We start from the raw sequence: 9,512 nt of genomic DNA, 5'->3' as shown, positions 1-9,512 counted from the left end.
AATTTGTAAGTTCCTATCAATTTGTTAACATTAAAATTATAACCGTTCTGAAAAGCCAAATATATTTGCCACCAAATATTGCCCATCCGACAAAATATTCCACAATGCTCCAATCAACACTGCCCCTGATAATTATGATCATGCAACCAATTATGCCCAAATTCCCACATATTATGCTTCTCACAATTCTGGCCACAATAGAGACAGCAATATAGACCACCTCGCAGTCTTATCACACAACTTGGCTTAGGTCCAAACGAACTTCCGGATTGCACCCATTTTCGTAACACCTATCAACCCACCTCCTCTCAACTATTAGCTCGACAAGTGTTTCCTCGAGACCTTCCAACTTTCGATGGCAATCCCAATGATTGGCCGTTGTTTATCAGCAGTTTCACAAACTCTACCTTAGCTTGCGGCTATAGCCCGGTTGAGAACCTCGGTAGACGGTAACGTTGTTTAAAGGGTTCTGCCCTGGAATCTGTTCGCAGCCGACTTCACATTCCAGAATCGGTTCCATTCATTATGGAAACACTCCGCTTTCTTTATGGGCATCCAGAACTTCTCATCAATACCCTACTGGACAAAGTGCTTTCCGTTCTTGCACCGAGAGCGGAGAAGCTTGCATCGTTTATCGATTTTGGGATTGCGGTTCAAAGCCTTTGCGGTTATTTGGAGGCCGCCAATCAACAAACTCACCTGTCAAATCCGTCTTTGTTGAATGAGTTGGTAAACCGTTTCCCTTCCGAATATCAATACCAATGGGTGGAATATATTGAAAGTGAAGATCCAGTGGACCTGAAAACATTCGCACGGTTTGTATCCAGAATAGCGAAGACAGCGAGTTGTGTGGCCGTGTACCAGGGAGCAGTTTCGAGAGAGGATAAACCGAAGCCCAAACGTGGTTCGCTAAACGTGCACCTAGAAGCCGCTGAGGAGAATCAAACGCCGGTAGAAAAACTCTGCCCAGCCTGTTTTCAAAACCAGCTTCCGCTCAAAGAGTGTAGTAAGTTTAAAGCGTTCAGCGTCGACGAGCGGTGGGAATTTGTGGGGTAACAAGGAGTCTGTCGCAACTGTTCGAACTATCATGGAAGGCGATCCTGTCGCATCAGCGGTAGGTGTGGGGTCAACGGTTGTACGCCATCATCCGCTTCTACACTCTGGACGTACAAAAACCCCTTCAAATCCGCGACAATCCGGTTCCGGCACAGAAGATGCAAACAGAGCAACGACGAAGAACCCCGCCAGCTCCGCAGCACCGCCTACAACACCATCTGTTCCGGCCATACAAGCAAGTGGCAGTAGTAATATCCATCGTAGTCCGGAACTGACTTTCATGTTCATGATTCTTCCGATTACCGTTTACGGGAACGGAAATGCTGTGGATACTTTCGCTTTCGTCGACGAAGGGTCGTCGACTACGCTAGTCAAAGACTCGTTGGTAAAAGAGCTCGGAGTAGAAGGTATTCCACAAGTGTTGTGCCTTCAATGGACAGGGGATATGACGCGCACCGAACACGGTTCTAAGCTGGTCGAGTTAAAGGTTTCTGGTCCGAGAAAAAATAAAATACGCCTGAAAGATGCGCGTACGGTGAACAACCTTGACCTCGCCACCCAATCACTGGACTACGTCAGTTTGGTACGAGACTATCCACACTTAAAAGGACTTCCGATTGATAGCTATACCGATGCAATGCCCAGGATCCTGATTGGTGTCAACAACCTACATATGACCGTTCCGCTACGGTTCAAGCAAGGTCGTGCGCACGAGCCTATGGCAGCGAAAACAAAGTTGGGTTGGTGTATCTATGGAGGCATGTCATCGGAGCACACACCGGTGCAGGTGAACTATCACGCGTGTAGCTGTTCGCAGGATGATTCTCTTCACAAAGTTGTGTGACAATATTTTGAGCTCGAAGATATGGGGATTCATGCCACTACCAAACTCGAATCGGACGCAGATACAAGAGCGCGTCAATTTTTGGATTAATCAACACATAGGCAAGGAGAACGTTTCGAGACAGGTCTGCTGTGGAAATACGATCAGCTTTAATTCATTGACAGTTATCCGATGGCCTTCAAACGATATGAATGCCTGGAGAAGAAGATGATTCGGAATCCGGAGTTGCGGCTGAACCTTACGAAGCAGATGGAGAGCTACCAAGCCAAGGGCTACGCACATCGAATTACCGAGGCCGAATTAGGGAATTCCGACCCTAGACGAGTGTGGTACCTACCGCTAGGTGTAGTGGTAAACCCGAAGAATCCCGGGAAAGTGCGAATGATATGGGATACATCAGCGACAGTAGACGGTATTTCACTCAACACCATGCTGCTCAAAGGACCTGACGAGCTAGCTCCTCTTCTCTGGGTACTTTTCCGCTTCCGCCAGTTCCCGGTGGCCGTTTCCGGGGACATCGCGGAAATGTTTTACCAAATCCGTATCAACAAACGCGATAGACAAGCGCAGAGATTTCTTGAGAAGCCGGAAGGAAGCAGTCAACCTGAAATCTACGTGATGGACGTCGCTACGTTCGGTTCAGCGTGTTCACCAGCGTCAGCGAAATACGTGAAAAACAGGAACGCCCAAGAATTCAAAAACAACAGTTCACGCGTGGTTGTTGAAGGAATAATCAAAGGCCATTACGTAGACGACTATGCCGATAGTTTCATCACCATAGACGAGGCTGTGGAAGTAGCCACAGACATCAAATCGATACACGCTGCAGGCGGTTTCAATATCAGAGATTGGAGGTCAAACCGCATAGCCGTTTTGGATGCTTTTGGTGAGAAAGATACTTCTGAACCCAAGCCTCTCAAACTAGAGACGAATTTAACTATAGAAAGGGTGCACGGAATGCACTGGCTGCCACACGAACACGTTTAAGGTTATTCTACAACCCTAGCACCGGAACTGCAAGAATTAGTGTCGTCGACACGTAAACCAACGAAGCGTGAAGCACTGCGCTGTCTAATGTTGTTCTTCGATCCATTGGGATTGCTCGCAGCGTTCGTTCTACATGGAAACATTCTACTCAGTGTGATGAAACCGTGGGAGACCAAGAATACGAGAAGTGGTTGCGCTGGATTGAAGGATTTCCACTCATTGATGATCTGCAGATCCCTCGATGCTACTTCAACAATGTCGACTACGACGATGTACAACTCCACATCTTTGTGGATGCCAGCGAAGATGCTTGCGCTGCCGTAGGATACTTCCGTGTTCCAAATAATGCCGGGGGGTACGCGTGTGCACTAGTTGCAGCAAAAATTGGTCCATTCCACGCCTGGAGCTGTTACGAAACAGCGTAACAAAAGGTACTTTTGGCATGCATTATGTAGAGTAATATTTTCTCAGTGTAAAACCCCCACATTCCTACCCTTCCTTTTGGCTGCATGGGTCGGTTTGGAAAAACTATTGTTGCCCGACTCATTTTGGCAACACTGGAGAACGAGGAGAGAGAGGGATGAAGAAAAAGAACGGGAAACGAATCGAAGGTTCGGGGAGTTCTGACGAGACCACGATCGAGATCGGACGCATTCCGCCAGTTGGTCCGACAACCTTTCCAAAATCGAGGAAGCACGTGGGTCATCTTCCGGTCAAGCCTATCAGGAAACCAACCAAATCCGCCCGAGTCGATTAAGAGGAGGGCTTTGTGGACGTTGGTCAAGGTAGCAGCCCCAGTGACATCCGCCCGATCCCGGGTATTTCCGGTTTTGACTTCCGCTCCGGGTAATCGTGCGATCCGAAGCAGGTCCGAGATAAATCCGGTTCCGTTTAGCCGTCGCCGGGTCCAGCTTCAACATCACCACGGGATCTGCTGCAGCTCGAGTCGACCCTGCTAAAGCTCGTATAGGACCGGTACGAGCTCCCGCCGGAAGGTCATCGCAGTAGGCACCACCACGTGGGCATCCATCACCCAAGACCACGCTAGTCATAGAAGGTATGCCCTCTCACTCTCCAATCTAAAGCCACTACCAACCACCCATGGCTAAATCCCTAACCTTCCACCAATATGTATGTACCCAATAAACCCTAAAATGTAAACCCGTGTTCGTGCACGCCATCCGAAACCCCCCTTTTGATTTGTTGTACTGCCCAAGTCCGCTGTTTTATACTCGTGCCTAAGGTCGAGAGCCTTCTTCCTGGATAGTGTCAGGCCGATCCTGAGAAGAACAGTCCGGTTGAGCTAGTCGGCTGTTACAGAGCTTCAAGCAGCCGTAATGGGTTCTCGTTTGAGGAAAGTCGTCGAAGAGGGGCACACTCTTACCATAAAGCGATGCGTTCTGTGGTCAGACTCCAGTACTGTGTTGGCCTGGACTCGCTCCGATCATCGGAGATATACACAATTCGTGGCATGGCGAAATCCTCACCAACTTCAGCATCTCGGAGTTGGATCCCATCGAAGCAAAACGTCACCGACCTCGCCACCAAGTGGGGACAAGGCCCACCACTGACATCTCAAAACGCCTGGTTTTGTGGTCCAGCTTTCCTCAAAGAAGACGAGTACGAATGGCTACAACCAAGGCAGCCGACCGACACCGTGGAGGAGTTGAAGACGGCACGCCAAATTTCGGATACGTGCATCGCTACATAAATCGCCGAGTTAAGTTAATCCCCGCTGAAGCAGAAGGAATCCATCTCAACCAAAACGAATTGGTAGCAGCTGAAAACACGTTGTTCTGGATGGCACAACAACAATCGTATCCTGCTGAAACATCCCTACTTCAACGAAGTCGACCAGAGAATTCAAGCCGGCAGCATCGTCTCCCAAGACACAGTCATCTTCACCATATAAACTCCTTCTTAGATGAAAATTCCATTCTCAGAGTAGATAGCCGAGATGGAGCAGCCAGAAACGTCGCAATAACAGTCCGATATCCAGTTATTCTTCCTACGTCTCACAGAATCACGGAACTGATCATCGACTTCTATCATCGAAAATTTCTACATGCCAATTTCGAAACTGTGGTGAACAAACTTCGCCAGTCCTTCCACATATCGAAAATAAGAATTACAATACATAAAATTATTCGTCAATGCCAGAACTGTAAGGTATATAAATGCAAACCCCAAGTACCAATGATGGGCCCACTGCCCGAGGCTCGTTTAGCCTCATTCGTACGACCATTCAGCTACGTTGGCTTAGATTTGTTTGGTCCGATCTTGGTAAAGAGAGGAAGGAGCTCGGTGAAACGATGGGTGGCTCTATTTACCTGCTTAACGATCAGAGCCGTCCACGTCGAAATAGCCCACAGCCTTACAACAGATTCCTGCATTATGAGCATCCGGCGCTTTGTTGTTCGCCGAGGCGCACCACTGGAAATCCATTCGGACAACGGAATCAACTTCCGTGGGGCTGACAACATCCTTCAACAACAAATAGGCCAGTTTCAGGAAGATTTGGCAGCAACCTATATCAACACTCACATCAAGTGGATATTCATACCTCCTTCCGAATATCAATAAGCTTTCTAAGTCAACAAAGTTTGTAGTTTTAACATTTGTAAGATGCTAGCCATCATATCCTCGAAAGTTGTACGTTATGAGTTAAGTAAAAGAATCTTCGAGGGAACATCAAGTTTTACTAAGATCCTGTATGTATTTGTGTTTTTTTTTAAATAATTTTAAATCTGAATCTCTTAAATACCGAACGATGATGGATCGTTGTCGTCCTATGAGACCTACATACATATGTTTCGTAAGAAAAACGTGAAATTGATGCAATTTTAAAATGTTTATCTATTACAAATTGTATACATCATAAAAAGCATTTTTCTATGTTTCTAAGGGACAGCCTGAATCAAGGAAATATTAAGAATAAGAAACAATTATGTACTGTTTCTTCAAACTATCCAATTGAAACTTTTTTCACAAGTAAAGATGTCTGAACATTCAAACCCTTCTTCCTCTAAACGGATAGCAATTTCCGTTTCCCGCTAAAGTGACTGAAGCAATTCGTCTGCCAAAACGATGTACTAAAACGAACCTAGACAGACACTCACTCGTTCTATCCGAACTGCTCTTTTGTGGCGTGACTTGACCAGAACATAAACAGTGCACAGCCACGCCTTAGCTTTTGAGGGCTGGGAACTGGTCCTACCAAAATGTTTTCCTCTTCAAGCATTCTTACCTCGCGACGTTCCCTCCATCTAAACAGCCAACATCAGTCAGCCGGCCAAGTGCCATCTCGTGAGGACGATTCCAAATACGTATAACACTCGGCGCTCAGTATTCTTCTTGATTCTGTTTGTACATTTTTCTCTCGGTCACTCTCTGGAGCCACTTTTTGTGACATCCCGTCAATGGACCGCACAACGTTTTAGCACTTGATGACCTGTGTGCATGAGTTGTGAGGAAATATGAATGAGAATGAAAAATGAATAAAAAAAATCCAACATCTATTCAACGAGTGTTCCGTTTTAACGATAACCGAACCCTTGAGTACATTTAGTTGAACTTTTTTTTTCGCTAAATGGAAAAGCTTTAACGTTGGAAAACTATTTTCCAAGGAATGCATTTCCCGTATTTCATCTTTTTTGGGGAGTAAAAATTTCGACCGTGTAAGCACACAAAAAAGGAATAGCAAATTTACACCGACAAAGTTTAATGGGAAATTGCGGCAAGAAAATACCGGTGGCAGAGAAAAAACAGCAACAAAAAAAAAAGACGATCTTCAATCGTAATTAATCCGACGGTTCAGCAAAAGTAAAAAGGAACAGCTCACCTGGATGAACAAAGCAAAAAAAAAATCCAGAAACATCCACATGAAAAGGGTGCAAAACTTTTCCCCTCCATTATCGTTAATAAAAGTTGCCTTTATTTTTCGTTATTCCATTCGCTTATTTACATACTATTCCCATTTTCACAATCAACGAGAAAAGCAAGGTTTCCGCTGGATGGATGAACGGCAGCCACAGAGCTTCCCGCGTAATTAAAGATTATTCTAGCCACGGGAGTAAAAGAGCCCTTTTAAGTTGCTGATTTGGTTGATTTAATTTTTTTAGGCGTTTGCCTTCGTTTTACGGTGTTCCTGACTTGTTTAATTTCCTCAATTACCATCGACTGGGGCATCATGCGACACTTCCAAACTAAAATGGCTTCTAAAAATTCAACGTCCACAGATAATCATACCACTTGCACATCAAAAGTTTTAAGGTTGATGGGACATCAAATTGACGTAGTCAAGAAAAATTATTGGTTTCATCTGTTATTTTTAAATTAACAAAAACATGTGATTTTCACCATACTAAGAAAAAGGGGTAAGTTGCAGCAAACTTTGTTTTTAATAAAAAATCAAATGAAAACGTTTGAAAAAGTTTTGAAACATTTGTGATGTCATAACGCATATAATTTTTGGTTTTGTTCGAATTAAATTTCACATTTTTTTGTCGAAAATATACATTTAGTGTAGCGGAGCGGTCATCGAAGTAAACGATCGCGTTTTAGTTCGTTTCACAACTCTCTTTTTATTATCGTAATTGATTCTTATATATACCCTAAAAAAGAAATGAACTTAGTTCATTCTGAACAGAACTAAGTTCATTCTCTCTCTATATCTCTTTTTGGCTACTCAGTCAACACCTGTTTTTTTCTTCAATTGACTTGCCAACAAGAACTTTTCTGGGCCCCGGACCCACTCGAGTTCTTGCTGACAAAGTTGAATAAAAAACAAAGCTGATGAGTAGCAGTGTTCGCTTCTTGGTACCCTGGCCAATAACCTTTTGCAAACCTTTTTTGCGTGGGAATTGGCCTCAGGTCCGTTACATCTCCCCCTACTATCTGAGTTTGAAGCTATTCTAGAAGAGTATAGCTTCAAAACAGGGGAGTGCAGGAATCTAACTTTTATCTAGCTAATTGAAGATCCAAAATGCCGACCTTTTTTGAACTCCAAGCTTGCGGTGTAGTTAACTGAAGTGCTGAGCCATCCTTTATATCGTTCCTGTTGCTGCCTTGTTATTTTTCCCAATCTGTGTGTTGGCTGGGGCTTATCTGCTATGGTTGTTGTCTCTGTGCTTCCGGTCGCTGTTTGCTACTGTAAAGATTAGGATAGTTTGCTGGTTTACTGCTGTTCCGATTGCAGCTGCTCAACCCCGTTCAATTTGCTTTTATCCGTCCTCCTTTGGCGGAGTTAACCAGCCGTTCTTCTTGTGGATTTGGACCAACGATTTGAAACTCTGCTGTGCACGCGCCAAGCTGTCCTGGCCCTATGAATGATTCTTGGTCACACCAAATTGTATTCGGGCTGTACCCTTGACTAGAGTGGCCGCTTTCTGCATTATAATCGCCTCGACCGTGTATACTGAACTTCAGCCTTGTTCCGTAAACCACTCCATACAGATTTCACCACCCACCAGTACGTAACCACCGAATGAACGACCCGAACGCACTGTGGCTCGAAAAGATGCCTCTCCTTCAAGGTGATGTTGAGCAGGATGCTGTCCTTGTCCCTCCTTCTTCTTCAGCAGGACAAGATCGTTGTGCAACGGGCGGTCCGGGTCGACCGACATCAGCCGTATGTTCCACTCGTAAATCGAAACGTTGACCAGCTCTATCGAGTATATGTTGCTCTTGCACGAATCAGACCGGTAGATGTCCCGTAGTTCCTTCATCAACCGATCTGTCGCCTGTACCGAACCTGAGAATGATCCGTTCAGATAATCTTGTCGTTGACTTCGACTTAGTCTTTCTAGAGTTGCTAGATGTTCTACTTTTATTTCGTATTTCTTGGCTATACCCCGTGCATTTCCAGATCCTCCTCGCCTTCGCTGTCCTGATCGCTTTCGCTCGACGTCACCCTCTCTGTTTTTTTTTTTCGTTTCCATGCCCATTTTCCGATTTAGCTTTTTCGCTCCCTCCGTTCTTCAGCTTCGTCCATTGGCCCAGTATAGTTTCTTCCCCTCGTTGATTTCCTTCTTGTTCTCGTTAATTCCCGAGATGGCTCCATACTTTTTCTGATGTTGATGGCGTCATCGACAGCATTTTGGTCTTCTTCAGCGGTTTCCCTAATTCCTAATTCCTATTCAATGTAAGTGTTCGTGAAAAGAAAATATTCTAGATATGTTTCAATAAAATTCTTTGACCTAACCTCTAGCAAATTCTTTAGCCTAATATCTGTTTCCCTATTTATCGATGTTGTGTTAGTAGTTTAATGGGGTTAGTAGTGGGCGATTTAGTATTTTTTTTTCGCATCTTTTTGTTGTGTGTTTTATTTTTCTTCTTGCGAGTCATAATATTTTTTTTCGCATCTTTTTTTTCAACTTATGGTGCTTTTTGTTCTTTTTTGCGAGTAATTTTTTTTCGCATCCTTTTTTTTTATATTTTTTTTTTGTTTTTTTTTTAAATTGTGGTAGCAGTGGTATTTTTTTTTTCAGTGGTGCTGGTGTTGTTGTTGGTGTTGTTGTTGGTGTTGTTGTTGATGTTGTTCCAAAGGTTGGCTGCGGTTTCCTCCCCCTTCGCCACTCAGGTTGAAATCGGTTGGGGATCAGTTCCACCTCGTCAGGATGGTTCC

At 44.6% G+C, this 9,512-nt stretch overlaps 1 pseudogene; it reads right to left on the bottom strand.

Moving 5' to 3' along the window:
- Positions 1 to 7,480: 7,480 nt before the first annotated feature.
- On the bottom strand, positions 7,481 to 9,228 carry LOC129748704 (ubiquitin-conjugating enzyme E2 Q2-like; annotated as a pseudogene).
- Positions 9,229 to 9,512: the final 284 nt, after the last annotated feature.

Source organism: Uranotaenia lowii, chromosome 2, assembly GCF_029784155.1.
Source record: "Uranotaenia lowii strain MFRU-FL chromosome 2, ASM2978415v1, whole genome shotgun sequence".
In the NCBI taxonomy this organism is placed as follows: Eukaryota; Metazoa; Arthropoda; class Insecta; order Diptera; family Culicidae; genus Uranotaenia; species Uranotaenia lowii.
Note: the sequence above shows the minus strand (reverse complement) of the source record. Positions and strands in the feature narration are given on the sequence as shown.